The sequence below is a fragment of the Scyliorhinus torazame genome, chromosome 4, assembly GCF_047496885.1.
Source record: "Scyliorhinus torazame isolate Kashiwa2021f chromosome 4, sScyTor2.1, whole genome shotgun sequence".
Classification (NCBI taxonomy): Eukaryota; Metazoa; Chordata; class Chondrichthyes; order Carcharhiniformes; family Scyliorhinidae; genus Scyliorhinus; species Scyliorhinus torazame.
In genome coordinates, this window is record NC_092710.1 from 129,949,539 (window position 1) to 129,965,452 (window position 15,914).

Sequence of the window (15,914 nt, forward strand, 5' to 3'; positions counted from 1 at the left end):
ATCGAACCTGGTTCCCTGCCGCTGTGAAGCAAACTTGCTAACCACTGTGCTACCGTGCCGCCCACACTGAAGTAATGCTGCAGCAGGGCAGCACAAGAAAGAGATTCTGCTCTCCGGGACTGGTAGGAGAATCAGGAGGTTGGATGGAGGTGAGCAAGGCAATTGTGAGCAGGGCTTTACAGGAGACCCGTATACAGTGCCACAGTGGCTCAATAACCTTGCAGGAAACACAAGGCAAGGGTTGGCACTTTAACATCCAAACAAACATGGCATCTACAAATAACTGAAGCAGCATTCTCTTCCACCTCACATTCTCGCCCAAAAGTGTTTTGATTGTCCGAGATGGCTAACACACTGCGCACAATCATTTCCCCACCCTTACTTTGAACCAGGATCCTGAGTCCATTCCAATTCCCTCAATGTCTAGCACCAGCATGCTTCATGATTCTATCACAGCTGTAGCAATGCAAAGCTTCATGTTGCATTCTCCACGGCAAGTCTCCACCAGCGTTGTGATATTTTCCATTCATAGCTGACCTCATCCAATATATCGGACTGGATTTCACAGTGGGTATATTGCTGCGCCCCCACCCATTGCAAAGGTCAGATACCAGAAGCGGGATTCTCCCATTCCGGCGAGATGGCCCGATTCCGGCGTAAAAAATGGCGCAAACCACTACGGCGTCAGGCTGACTGGAAGTTGCAGAAATCCATGCACTTCCAGGGGCTAGGCCGGCGGTGGAGGTGTTGGCGCCGCGCCAGCCGGCGGCGAAGGGACTGCGCAAGTTAGTGCATGCGCAGAACCACCGGCGTGGTTCAGCACATGCGTACACCGGCTGGCGTATTCTGCCGCATGCGCAGGGGGGTGTCTTCTCTGCGCTGGCCATGGCGGAGCCCTACAGGGGCCGGCGTGGGAGGAAGTAGTGCCCCCATGGCACAGGCACGCCCGATTGCGGGCCAGGCCACCGTGGTTCCCCCCCCCCACCCCCAGGGGTCAGATCCCCCCGCGCACCCCCGGGGACCGCACCAGCCAACTTACCTGCCAGGTCCCGCCATGTGGGACCTTGTCCAATCCACGCCGGCAGGACTGGCCAGAAACCGACGGGCGCTCGGCCCATCGGGGCCCAGAGAATTGCCTGGGGGGCCGTTGACAATGGCCCCCGACTGGCGTGGCATGGTCCCCACCCCCGCCCGAAATCCGGTGCCGGAGAATACAGCAGTCGGAGCGGCGGGGCGGGATTCACGTTGCCCCCCGGGGATTCTCCGACTCGGCGGGGGGTTGGAGAATCCCGCCGCTAGGTGACCAACTTAAAAAAAGACCACTCTTCAGTAATAAAATGTTGCCAGCAGGCTAATGGGATATCTGCCCCTTAGTGGGAGGAAGTCCTGCCCCCAAGAGCTGCTGGCCAATCTGATTGGTCTGCAGTTCTAGCAGTCCCAGCAGCTTCCAAACTGAGAAATGAGTGCTGCTGGGAATGCAAGCATATCCCGGGATAAATCAGTAATGGTCTGAACCCAGCTAAGCCCAGGGTTTTGGATAGTGCGGGGTGGGGAGCTGATGGGTATGGGAGGTGGGTTTGTCAGGGAATGACCGGGCAGGTTTTGGAGAGAAAAAGAGGTGGTGTAACATCTTGGGTGCATGTCCTTGAAGTGCACAGGGGACCCTACGAATGAAGTATGTCCTTCCTTCCAGCTTTTTTGCACAAAGTTAAAAATTGTAGCGTTCTCACTCCTGCCCGCACCACCTAATTATAGCGTGGGGAGCATAATATTCAAGTCAATTGGCTTGGTATCAAGATCAATTGCTTATTTCTTAAAATTGGTGGGTGAGTTGTTAATTTTGCCTCCCGCCCACCTGTTTTTTGGGGACCAGGTTGAGCGTGAGTAGGAAGGTAGTGGACTAACCCCTTCCCCCAACTGGAAACATATCTGGTGGGGGGGGTCGGCATAAAATTGATTGTATTATCATAGAAAGAGGATCACATGCAGAGTATTTTCTGTGGGCAATCAATTTTCTCCAACATCTTAACTAGGCCGCCACATTTCACATGGTTGAATATCCAACTGAGAATTGCTCAAGGCAACATATAGTGGTTTCCTTTGTTCGTGGAATGCTCTTGCAGCTGCTGGATTGAGAGGTTTATGTCAATTTTAGATCCTCCAATTCAGAATATGATGCATATTTGGTTGGAAGCATAATGGAATGATGTTTACATTTACTGGGATGGTGAGAAATGGGGGTGGGTAAGGTTTCAACGATGGACCAGGTCATGTCCTATGTGAATCGGACGTGTACAAGGGCCTCCATGGCCCTCCGGGCTTGCCGGACATTTGCCGCTGCAGCCTGTCCTGCAGCCTTCTGCTAGTCCTCTTGTCCCACCCTGGGCTCATCCTCCAGCCTCTGCTGGTCCAGTGCCGCCTTAACATCCCTGTCCTCTTCCTCAGATGTGGCCACATGTTCTTCATCACCAATCTCCACCACATCGCCCTGCTGCTGTGCGAGGTTCTGGAGGACACAGCAGACCCCACAAAGAGGGTGACGCTCTGGGGGCGACCCTCTCGGAGCGGTTGCAGCTTCGGAACCATATCTTGAGGAGTCTGATGCACTGCTCAATTCACAGCCCAGGTGGCCACATGGGTCTCGTTGTATCGGGTCTCCGCTTCAGTGTCTGGATCTCCGTGCAGGGATCATTAGCTAGATCCTCAGCGGATACCCCTTATCCCCCAAGAGCCAGCCGCCCATCCTGGGGTGGTCCTCGAAGAGGCCGGGGATGACCGAATGCTGTTGCGGAGGCTCTGCGGGAAGCAGGCACACACGTGCATGACCTTCATGTGGTGGTCGCACACGAGCTGTATGTTCAGGGAGTGGAACCACTTTCTGTTAACGTAGGGCTCTCCCAGATGGCCCGGTGAGCGCAGGGCACCATGCGTGGCATCACTATCCCCTGGACCTGGGGCATTCTGGCGATGGTGGAGAATCCTGCTGCCCGAGTATTTTGCTGGGCTTGGTTCATGTCAAAGTTGATATAGTTTTCTGCTAGGGCAAATGGCATTCATGACATTACGGATGCACCTGTGGCCTGTGAAATGCCACACAGGTCCCCGCTCAAGCCCTGGCTTGATCCCCAGGTGTAAAGGTTCAGGGCTACGGTGACCTTGGGCGAAATTCTCCACCAACGGCGCGATGTCCGCCGACTGGCGGCAAACACGGCGCCAATCAGACGGGCATCGCGCCGGTCCAAAGGTGCGGAATGCTCCGCATCGTTGGCGGCCTAGCCCCAACATTGAGGGGCTAAGCCGACGCCAGAGGGATTTCCGCCCTGCCAGCTGGCGGAAATGGCGTTTGTTGCCCCGCCAGCTGGCACGGAAATGCGGCGCATGCGCGGGAGCGTCAGCGGTCGACGACAGTTTCCCGCGCATGCGCAGTGGGGAGAGTCACTTCCGCCTCCGCCATGGAAGAACACGTAGCGGAGGCGGAAGGGAAAGAGTGCCCCCATGGCACAGGCCCGCCCGCGGATCGGTGGGCCCCGATCGCGGGCCAGGCCACCGTGGGGGCACCCCCTGGGGTCAGAGCGCCCCGCGCCCCCCCCCCCCCCAGGACCCGGGAGCCCGCCCACGTCGCCTGGTCCTGCCGGTAAATACCAGGTTTGATTTACGCCGGCGGGACAGGCAATTTCTGGGCGGGACTTCGGCCCATCTGGGCCGGAGAATCCAGCGGGGGGTCCCGCCAACCGGCGCGGCCCGATTCCCGTCCCCGCCCAATCTCCGGTACCGGAGACTTCGGCGGGTGCGGGGGCGGGATTCACGGCGGCCTACGGCCATTCTCCGACCCGGCGGGGGGTCGGAGAATGACGCCCCTGGATGGCCACTGAGAGCGGGTGTCCTCGTCTTCCTTGTGGTGCCAAGTTCGTGAGGACACGGCACAGATATCATACTGTCTCCCTGTTGAGGTGGACCCTCCTGCGGCACCCACTGTCCGTCATCTGTTACTTGGTTTCTCGCCACGCTACAGCAAGATCCCGACTTCGGGTTGGTTGCATCGCAAATTCTTTGGCACCTGCCGCGGTCCTTGTTTTTGGCCTCTCCCGCTATTCACCGGCCTCGTTTCACTTGAACAAGAGCACAAGGAGGCCGGAGAATTGTGCCCTAAAGTGTCTCATTTTATTGTCAAGGACTGTTTAACTGATATATTTTCTTAAATGATGTTAAAGTGAGTTTGATACTATGTTAGTAATGAAGTTTGTTTTAAAATACCATAGTCGGGATTCTCCCTTCTGGGGACTAAGTCCCTACGCCGGCGGGAAAACCGGCGCCAACCACTCTGGCGTCAAGAGCCCCCGAAAGTGAGGAATTCTCCGAAGTTTCGGGGGATAGGTGGATGGCGGAGGGGTCAACGCCGCTCCAGCCGGGGCCAAAGGGCCGGCGCGAGTTCGCGCATGCGCGGACCGGCCGGTGTATTTTCACGCATGCGCAAACCGGCCGGCGTATTTCCGCGCATGCGCGAGGGTTCACTTCTCCACCCTGGCCCCCGGGCAAAATGGCGGAGCCCTACAGGGGCCTGACACGGAGGAAAGAGATCCACCCATGGAACAAGCCCGCCCGCAGATCGGTAGGCCTCAATCATGGGCCAGGCCACCCTGGGGGCCCCCCCTCCCCCTCCCCCCGGGTGTCGGATCCCCCCGCGCTCCCCAAGCACGCTTACCTGCCAGGACTGGCCAAAACTGGACGGCCGCTCGGCCCATCCGGGCCAGGAGAATTGCCGGGGGGGGGGCCGACTGACGTGGCGGGAATCCCGCCACTGCCTGAAAAGCAGCGCCGGAGAATAGAACAGCCGGTGAGGGTTCGGAGAATCCCGGCCCATATCCCTATTTGTACATGGAATCCTCCTGGAGTAAAGCGTCTTTTCCTCACAGTCTTGGAAATTAAATAAAATATTGGGGTTTCTGTCCGGTATCCTAGCAACTGTTGGGGTCCAGTTTGGGATGGTAATAATATGCATTCCCATATTATTACCTGCCTCCCATCCATTGACTCCATCTACACCTCCCGCTGCCTGGGGAAAGTGGGCAGCATAACCAAGGATCTCTCCCACCCGGCTTACTCACTCTTCCAACTTCTTCCATCGGGCAGGAGATACAGAAGTCTGAGAACACGCACGAACAGACTCAAAAACAGCTTCTTCCCCACTGTCACCAGACTCCTAAATGACCCCCTTATGGACTGACCTCATTAACACTACACCCTGTATGCTTCATCCGATGCCAGTGCTTATGTAGTTACATTGTATATGTTGTGTTGCCCGATTATGTATTTTCTTTTATTCCCTTTTCTTCTCATGTACTTAATGATCTGTTGAGCTGCTCACAGAAAAATACTTTTCACTGTACCTCGGTACACGTGACAATAAACAAATCCAATCCAATCCAATCCATTCATAATTGCCGCAATATCCTCCTACTGCTTTTTTACACTTGTGGGGCGGGATTCTCCGACCTCCCGATGGGTGGGAGAATCACCGGGGGGCGGCGTGAATCCTGCCCCCGCCGGCTGCTGAATTCTCCGGCGCTGGGAATTTGGCAGGGGCGGGAATCGCACCGTGTCGGCTGGTGGCCGCTGGCAGCGGCCCCTCCCCCGGCGATTCTCTGGCCCGCGATGGGCCGAGTGGCCGTCAGTTTGTGGGCGGTCCCGCCGACGTAAATTAGAGTAGGTGCTTACCGGCGAGACCTCCAGGGCTCTCGGTGGGGGGGGGCGGGGGATCTAGCCCCGGGAGGTGCCCCCACGGTGTCCTGGCCTGCGATCGGGGCCCACCGATCTGCGGGCGGGCCTGTACCCTGGGGGGCACTCTATTCTTCCGCGTCGGCCACAGTGGTCCTCCGCCATGGCTGACGTGGAGTTGACCCCCGCCCATGCATGCGTTGGGATGACGCCAGCACACGCTGGCGCTCCCGCGCATGCGCCAACTCGCGCCGGCCGGTGGAGGCCCTTCGGCGCCTGTTGGCATGGCGCCAAACTCCTTCCTCGCCGGTCGGCGCGGCGCAAACCACCTCGGCGCCGGCCTAGCCCCTCCTCCGCACCTTTGGGACGGCCCGACTCCGGAGTGGTTCACGCCACTCCTCGGCACCGGAGTTGCCCGCCCCGCCGATTCCTGCAGAATCCCTCTCGTTTCCAATAATGCTAAGACGTTAATCTGTAGATGTTATCCCTGTCAGACTACCTTCTACTCTGTCCTGAGACAGGAAATGGAACTCAGTAGGGGCCAAGTATGAAGAACGGTCACCAGCTAGTCAGAGGCTTTATGCTGTGAGGCAACATTTTGATTTTCGAATGGTTGATTTTTGAGAAACTGCCGTGGAACATTATGGGCTTAAGGTTGATATCAACTGGCTTTGTACATCAACAGATGATGTAACCATAATGTTTCCCAATAAGCTGTAATCAGCTTTTTGAAAAGATTCCAAAGAAATTCATAAATTGGCATTCATATTCAAAAACTGTGGTCATGTTTATCTAACAAAAGCAATTCATTACAGAAGATAATCTAAAGTAGTTGGTGGCAAGTCAGCATTAGTGAGTGGTAGCACACTCACTGTGTCAAAAGGTTATGGGTGCAAGCCCCATTCGAGAGGAGTTAGTCCAAAAATCACTGTAGTGCTGAGGGAGTGTGTCAATGTTGGAGATACCATCTTTCAGATGAGATGTTAAACTAAAGCCCTGTCTGCCCTCTTTGGGTGGTTTCACAAAACATGCTGATGTTACGCAGATGTTATCTGCAAGGGCATTCCGACTTACAACACCGGTTTGTGGGTGTGTATTGTTTTGTTTTTGTAATTGTGTGAGGAATCAAGTGAAACCCCAGTGAGAATAAATTGCCCATAATCACATAAAAATTATTAAAGACTATTTAGTAAAGTAAAGAAAAGACACGTACACACAATCAGAACTACTCTACTCTTAGACAATTAAGGTCTATGAATTGCCAAACACACACACAGTTTATGTTTATATAAGACTTCCCCCGTTTCCCCAAACAACATTGTAATTAAATCAATCTATAAATCAAGTCCAGCTTAAAATTACCACAGAATACAAGGTTGATCATCAAGTCTGGGAAATGGCTTGTCTTGGTCGAGTGAAGATATTAAAATGTCTTTATGAAGGTTTTCTGCACTGACTTGGCTTTAATACTTTGAGGCTGTTAGAAATAAAACTTGGGCTCCAGGTTTGGTGACTGACAACTGGCTTGTCTGTTCCTGAGCCTGCTAGGTATCAACTGGCCTCAATTGCTTCTGAGGCTGCTAGCAATTATACCTTTGTTCCATTTTGATTCTGCTTTCTTTGTATTTTCGGTGCCTGCCCTTATCAAATTGTTTAACTCTGGACATTATCATATGCATACCTCATTGATCTTCCTATCATCAAGGTCAACTGTTTCTGCTCATAAGCTATTCCCCTCTGATTCTTACCTAAATGCCTTTTAATCTCATTTCTGGGCGAGGCGCATCTCAACCAGTCTTTTGAATTCTGGTTACTGCTGTCTCGAGGCGGATTTCTATCGGGTGCTGGGCAGGTCATATCCTATTATGTTTTGTTAAATTTGTTTTCAGTTTTCACTGAGATTGCCGTGGCACCTGAGCCGCTGTGGAACTGGAATCTCGATCATCTTGCCTGGGTGCTGTTGCTGGTTGTCACGGTTTGCTGAGTTGGAACTATATGGATTTAAACAGTCACTCCTTGGTACCATGTTTTGTTATGCTCTTGATGTATTAAGCTGCTTCCTTGATGTACACTCTGACAAAGGAAGGTTCAGACTTGGAGATAGCTTTAGCACATTTATTAAACTATTAACAATTCTCCGACTTGGATTCGACTCTCCTGTCAATCCTGCTATAGCTACTCAGACTAACTAACCAGTCTGCTACAATCCACGTGGTGGGTGTGATGTGTTTCAATCAACCCTGTCTGTACTCACTAAGTGTCTCCACGGGAAAGAGGCTGAGCATGTGTGCTGTGTCCTTTTATATGGGTTGGTGTAATGCCCCCCTGTGGTAGTGTCACGTCTGGGTGTGTCGTGACTGCCCATTGGTCGTGTCCTATCTTACTGACCTATTGGTTGAATGTCTGTGTGTCATGATGTCTCTGGTGCTCCCTCTGGTGTCTAGCTAGGTGTAGTGTGTTCACATCAACCCCTTGTGTATTTACAGTGATACATATCACCACAGGGTGCTGGGCAGGTCATATCCTATTATGTTTTGTTCAATTTGTTTTACTGCTGTTGCTAGGCAAATTCATGACTGGTGGGCATAAACGATCCTATACCATGATTTTGAAGATGAACAAGGGAGCTATCACTGATAACCTGATCAATATTTATCCCTCAGCCAACAGCACTAGAACAGATTTCCAAGTCACTATTACATTGCTGTTTGTTGGAGCTTGCTGTGTGCCAATTGGCTGCCGCAAGCTGCAAAATACCTTGGGAATATCCTGAGATTGTGAAATGTGCTTTATAAATGCAAGTCTTTCTTTCATCATCATGTCATTCCCAAAACAGAATTAGATATGGACAGCTAACACTGCAAAGGTCAACGGATAGAAAGTTGTCTTATGCTGTAGCACCACACTGGCCACCTAATAATCAGTTCCATTAAAGTCAATACAGATCAATATTGGAAATGGTATGTAATGGGTGACCAAGAAGATGCCACCCATTTTGCAGATAAATTTCTCACCACATAGCTCAATGTTATAAATATTCTGATCTATATGACCCAGTATCATGCCACTAGTTGGTTACTAATCAAGCTCTCGGAGGAGGTCTCCAGTTAATTTTTCTGTAAGTAATCACGACCCATCATTATGCAGCTTAATTATATGACCAAGTTGATTTATCTTTAAGTAAAGCTTTCCAAATTGTTAAAAGAAACATTGCACTTAGGACAAAGGGAAGCAAAAGGCTGCACATTAGCACATTTCAGCTGAAGAAACAAGGAGCAACATTATTCTTAGTCAAGCAACATATTTAGAAGCAGTTACGATATTTTTGGATAATAATATTCTTCGAGAAATACAGACGTAATTGGGCTGAGAGAACATTTAATCCAGTCTACCAACTGCACCCAAAACGGTTCAACACAGGTAAAGCTGAAATGTTAATTCTGTTCGTACCGAAGATACTGCACAATTCTGACAAGAATCAGTCTAGAGATCAGTTCAGATGAATGGGTGTTTAGCTGAATGTTCTCCTTCGGGGCCGTAACCATTCAGATTCCATAATTTGTTATTCAGAAAATGCTTAAGGTAACTGGTTCTGGTATACTAGCCAAATAAAATTATATTGTGATTTAAGTGACTGGTAATGTTTTACCATTAAAGACGGAATGAACAGAAACAAGCCAATTATTCCTTCAGACAGTATTTGCACTTTTAAGTTTCCCTGATTGCTCCATTTACTTTCTGTTGGTGTTCTGATAAAGGACCTACATGTCTTATTTGCAACATGTTGCTGTAAGGTAGAATGGAAGAAATTGCTTGATTATGTAAATACTTCAAAGTTCTCGCAAAATAGTTTGAATCGATTCAATCCCTACAAGTTAGTTATCCTCTCAGCTGGCTTTCTTGCACTGAATCACTCCAACTGCCTCATCCTCAAAAAAGCTTCTGCCCTTTTACATCAATGAACTGCAGCGTCGAGACAAGGAGAGGTGTCAGATAATTGAAAGTTTAAAGGAAGATCCCTTGGGTTTGGTTTTATTTTTGAGTCTCCAATAACTAGTCATAGGTTTTTCAATTTGGATACCTTCATTCATTCTTTAGTGTAATCTCAGACATTTTCCAAAATATGATTCGAATAAAGAACTTCCATATCCAAATGCCTTACATTTCTGGAAATACATGACCTGTTCTGGTTTGTACTTAGAACTGTCAATAAGCCATATAACAAGGCTATGCTCCCACAAGTATGGTGTGCTAGGAATTGGTGAGGCTCATTGCCATTCTATCACATGGTTGAGTGGCAGTTCTAAGTATAAGGCAGTGCAGCAAACAGGCACGGCATAATCTCAATGATTGAAGGGAACTGGAGATAGAGTCTCTTTTCAAGACAAGCTTATTTTGGGAAGAACCTGAGCATTAAATTGTGCAGTCGCGCAGCTTGAAGAGGTTATTTTGACTAAATCCATTAAAAACAATCAAAATTTGTCACAATAATGTGTGGATACAGCACTTTAAAACAATACAATTAAGACATGTCACAGGAAGAATCAAACTCGGTTATATAAACTATCCATAACAAAGCACTGTGTCTGTCTGTAGTGCATTCAGTGCTTGCAAAGTGCAGCGTAAATTTTCATATATTTGCAGATACTTTACTGGGAAAGATCTTTCAAAAAGCAAAGCAAAATGGGTTAATGATCAGCATGATCAACAGCAATATTATTGACAATGGGAACTTCCGGTGGTGGTATGTAGGGGAAAGACATGCCCGAGGTGGCTCACACTGGGGTACGGCTTTTTCTTTTTAGCAGTTTTCGCCCAGTTTCTGGGAGTGTTTCTGTTCAAAAACCACTTTATTTAAGGGGATAACGTGCCGACATCGGAGATATGCCCAGGGAGGCCAGGGGAAGAAGCCTGATAGCTATAATTTGTCGACTGATTTGGAGGCTTCTCGGGCTCATTGGTGGAGAAAATGGTGGAGGCAGCTTCTGTGACTCCGGCCACTCCATTAAAGGCCAAGATGCTTACCGGCATCTTAGCAGCAGGATTTGAGAAGCAAAGGCGGGTAATGTCGGGGGACCTCTGCAAATTTATGGAAGAGGCCCTGGCTCCCATTCGATTGGCGTTGGAGAAGACCAACGAGATAGTAAAAGTACATGGCGCTGCGATGCAAAGCATGGAGGTGGCTCTTTCAAGGCATAGCGACCAGATTGCCTTTCTGGAAGCTGCGATGTTACTGATGGTTGAGGCGAATAAAACGCTGAAGGCCAGTCAATGATTTGGAGAATCGTTCCAAGAGACAAAATCTGTGTTGTGGGATTACTAGGGGGAATGGAAGGCCCAAATCCCACAGAGTATTTTATGAAGATATTTGGCAAGATAGGGTGGAAGAGTGTATTCAACCCCTCCCGAGCTGGAACATGCCCACCGGACTCAACAACAGAAGTACCGTCCTAACTACTCATTGCAAGCAGTTATTGTAAAATTCCACAGCTTTCAGAAAGAAGAACGGTTCCTGAGATGGGCAAAAGAGCATCGTGGTTACAAATGGGAAGGACACGCCATCAGGTTTTACCAGGATGTGGGACCGGAGCTGACAAAGAAGCAGGCAGCATACAACAAGGCCAAAGCTGCCCTGTATAAAAGTGGAGTCCGATTTAGTGTGGTGCCCCCGGCATGGTTAAGAGTGACTTTTGAGGTAAAATACTGCTTTTTTCTGTGCCGGTGGAGGCAGATCCTGATGTAAAATGCATGGGCTGGATGTGGGGTGATGAGGTTTCTTAGGCCTTTTTGAATGTTAGGGGTGGGTATGTGGATACGGGGCTTGTTGGGGTTCCTTGTTCTTGTTTTCATTTCTTTGTTGTTTTGTGGGTTGAATGTTTCATAAGTTGGATTTGGGTGGAGGGTTTAATTCTATGGCGGGGGTTCTGTTCTATTTGCTATAACTATTGTAAAAATATATTGCTCCCTGTTGGAATACTATATTTTAAGGGGATTTTATGCTTTGTGTCCTTTCCCTGTTCGCATTTTTCTTCACTCTGGGCGGGAGCTGTCCTGCTAGTCGAAGAGGTAGCTCACAAAAGCGGTGCGATGGGGGACTACAGCGCAATTTATTAATTTTGCTTTAAATAATGAGCTTAGTGGTTTTTTGCTGTTTGAGGTTAAGTTTATTCGATGTAGATTTTAATGGTTATTGTTTGTCTTATGATTTTTGTATGCATATTTGGGTGTGGTATTATTCGAGGGTAGGGAAGAGGGGAGGTGGGGGGACATGGGTATTTTGCTGAAGGCGACTGCAAATATTTCTTTGTTAGTGGGTTTGGTGACCATCTTGGGTGGGCCTGGTTGCTGTACTTTCTATGTAGCTTTGGAGAATCCCCCTTTGTGGAAATGGCTGCCTCTGGATCGAGGGGGTGAGAGGCCTGAATTTGTTTGGTTACCTGGAATGTCAGTGGGTTGAATGACCCAGTGAAAAGGTGGAGGGTATTTGCTCATCTTAAAAGTTTGAATGCTGATGTAATGTTTCTGCAGGAGACTCATTTGTCCAAGGTGGTGTGCAGAGCTCATTTGACGAAGGGGCGGATGAACGTCTTTTTCTCTGGGGTGGAGGACCGTTGTGAGCATTGCTTTCAAGAGTTGGCTAACGACACACATACGTTCTGGTCTTGTCCCATGTTGGTGAGGTTCTGGGTCTCTTTCTTTAGCACCATGTCAGAGATTCTTAATGTGATCTGGGGTCTTGTCCGTTGTTGCCTATTTTCGGGGTATCAGACTCGCCGGTACTGAGGATAGGGGTGACAGCGGATGTCCTTGCCTTTGCCTCATTAATAGCCCGGAGACAAGTTCTGCTTGGGTGGAGATCTTCCGCTCTGTCCAGTGCCTTGGCATGGTTGGGTGACCTCACGTCATTCTTCCATTTGGAGAAGGTCAAGTACACCATTAGGGTGTCGGTAGAAGGGTTCTACCTAAAATGACAGCCATTCATATCCTTTTTTAAAGAGTTAGTCGCCATCAGTTGTTAAGGTGTTTGGCTTAAAGTTGGGGGGTTAAGTTAGTATGAGTTCTTGATTATTTATTGTTTTCTTTTTGCAACTGCAGCTTGTATTAACGGTTTCATATTATTGCACTTACTGTGTTACAATGAAAAATCTTTAATAAAAATATTTTAAATATATATTATCAACAATATTCAGCATTTATATCGGGATGTCCCAAGGTCAAGAGCGAAACATGCCAAATTGTAAGAGGGTTGGGACGGAAGGCAAAAAGCAAGGTAAAAGGATAGTTTTTAAGAAGACATTTGAAAGCAGCGAGAGAAAAGTATGAACACGGAGGAAGTGAGTCTTAGAGAGTAGGATGCAGATGGATGAAGGATCTTGTACCAACAGTAAATCAGGAAAGAGGGGTAATAGATACAAAGGAAGTGTAAAATGACTCTAAAGGCAAAGGCTGGGGATTTTCCAGAGTTAAGTTAGGATGGGGTGAGGTGAGGTTGTTTGTAAATAAGGGGAATTTTGAATTCAATAAACGTGTGGAAAATATGGAAGAAGGGAGTTTAACTAAAAGATGAACCTGGAATTAGCAGCAAAGAGAGTCAAGGATAAGAACAGGCAAAGTTTCAGAATTGAAAGTAAGTGGTCTCAATGGTTGTTAGGTTTGAAGCTCAGTTCAGGGTCGAACAGGACACCAAGATAAACTTTTGGTTCCGCTCACGTTAGCAACCATAGTAGGAATGGAATTGGGAAGACAGGTACAGAGATTTTGGTGGAAGTTTAAAAAAGTGCCGCTGTGGTCTTCACAGTTTGAGGGAAGCTGTACTCTATCGCTGTGGACAAATGTTTAACACCATGTCATTGGATATGAAGATGCAGGATAGGCAGTTTTACATGACAGGATCATAAATATGGAAACTGATCGCCTGCCTATGGATCTTGTCACTGAGTGTCAACATATAAAGGAGGTCAAAGGTGAAACTTTGAAGTATCACAATATGATTGGGAGCAGAAGCTATTGCTGGAGTTTTGTTGGTGATGTGGGAAGAGAGCGGCATGGAGACAGGCATGGGATAATCCCACAAAGATGGACCAGAAAGAGAGGGAGTGACAGGAGTTTGAGAGATAGTGGCGTTGATTCTCATCTTCACTCCCTGGGTGCTAATCCAGTGAAGAAAATCACCCCCCCCCCCCTCCCACCCCACCCACTCTCCCTGCCACTTAAAAGATTCTGCAGATTTTCAGATTTTCTTTCTATTGAGAATATTGAAAAAAGGGGACAGGTTTGTTGGGAGAAAGTGTTGCTGAAACGTCTGGCATTTCTGCATGTCCTTTATTGAAATCAGCAAAAATATACTGACTGGCTACACTCATAAATATGTTGGGCTAATGAGATCATTTTCTTATTTTGGGGGGATTAACAATAGCGAACAGATGTTAAGTGCTGAAGGGTGTGCAGATAATTGTGAAATTGTAGCAGTACATTGAACATCCATTAATCAGGAGGCAGCTGTTGCCACATCAATGTATAAATATACATTGCGATTTAAAAAATCCTTGGAGCTGAAAGGTTGCTGCTGAATTGCTTTCAGGTATTTTCGAACATTCTGTCACTTATCCCAATGAGTGATATTGCCTGAATGCAATGGCAGAATGAATGAATCCTGGGCAAAGCAACTCACATTGAGATCTATTAACGCCAGAAGAGCAGGCTACATGTCAATGGATGAGTTTGGAAGGAATGAAAATGGCTTCTTCATTTCTTCCGTTTCGGTATGAATATGTGTAAATTAGCTTTTTAGCTCTGACAGTCACGTGAGAAATGGTTAAAAAAAAAACTCACTGCGACAGCAAAGTTCTTCAGAAGTTCAACAACAAATTGCATGTACAGAGAACCTCGAATATAAAATAATCTCCCATGGTGCTGATCCAGTTCACCACAAATATCAACTTTTAATATGAAGCTCGTCGGGGTGCTTGTCACGATCATATATTTTTTGCCAGACAACCCAAATCAGCATGGTCTTGCTGACTAATGAGGATGTTTTTCCAAGAAACACATGGGCACCATTACTTGAAGATTTGTAAACTACTTTTTGCAATTTGTTGAGACATTCAAAACTTTTTAACCTCCACAAATACTGGGAAATTCTCTCCAAAGTCATTATTATATTAAGGACTTTCACCATTATATTTTGCTGTAATTTTGAAAATCTTGTGCAATCACTGGATCGATGGCTGAGAGGGGTGGGAGGGCTGGGCATCATTTGGCTTCAGAGATTTCAATGTCATCCTTGTGCAGGGGCCATGCTAATCTTCTCTGTATCCTTCTAATTTTAGTATGCACACTGCTGAAGCGAGCACAGACAATGCTTTCGTGGTCAACATCAGACTTTTAATTCTAGATTTTTACTGAATTCAAATTTCACAGTCTAACAAGGGCAGCACGGTAGCATGGTGGTTAGCACAATTGCTTCACAGCTCCAGGGTCCCAGGTTCGATTCCCCGCTGGGTCACTGTCTGTGCAGAGTTTGCACGTTCTCCCCGTGTCTGCGTGGGTTTCCTCCGGGTGCTCCGGTTTCCTCCCACAGTCCAAAGATGTGCAGGTTAGGTGGATTGGCCATGCTAAATTGCCCTTAGTGTCCAAAATTGCCTTTAGTGCTGGGTGGGGTTACTGGGTTGTGGGGATAGGGTAGAGGTGTGGACTTGGGTGGGGTGCTCTTTCCAAGAACCGGTGCAGACTCGATGGGCTGAATGGCCTCCTTCTGCACTGTAAATTCTATGTATCTATGTAACATGGTGGGATTTGAACCCAGGTCCTCAAACTCCTAATCCAATGACAATACCACTACACCCTACTGAGAGGGCTGGTGATATAACACCAGCCAGTTAAGAACCACCTCCAACATTGACTATTCACATATAAAACCTACTCCCTGTAGGCTATAAAAGGTGGCAGGAATACAACTGGATGGAAAGAATTTTTGGTACAGATATCCTAAGAATAGCGTAACTCCAGTATTATTGAGGCAACAATGAATGGTGAGGTTTTGAGAACTGCCTTGTACACCAAACTAACCAAGATGGCCTGGAGTTACCATCTAATTGTGCTGGTGATTTTGATGCATTCCCTTACTCGCAACAACAGGTGCAAAATATTGTGGAATTTAAACTCTAATTGCATTCAAAGCAATTCGAGTTCCTGCAATC

General features: G+C 47.9%; 1 protein-coding gene and 1 pseudogene across 1 annotated transcript in view; both read right to left on the reverse strand.

Annotated features, from left to right (window-relative positions):
• Window positions 1-15,914, reverse strand: part of LOC140410474 (CUB and sushi domain-containing protein 1-like) — a 3,392,839-nt gene that overhangs the window by 2,581,024 nt on the left and 795,901 nt on the right. The gene's annotated exons all lie outside the window — the stretch shown is intronic.
• Window positions 14,967-15,064, reverse strand: LOC140415725 (U6 spliceosomal RNA; annotated as a pseudogene).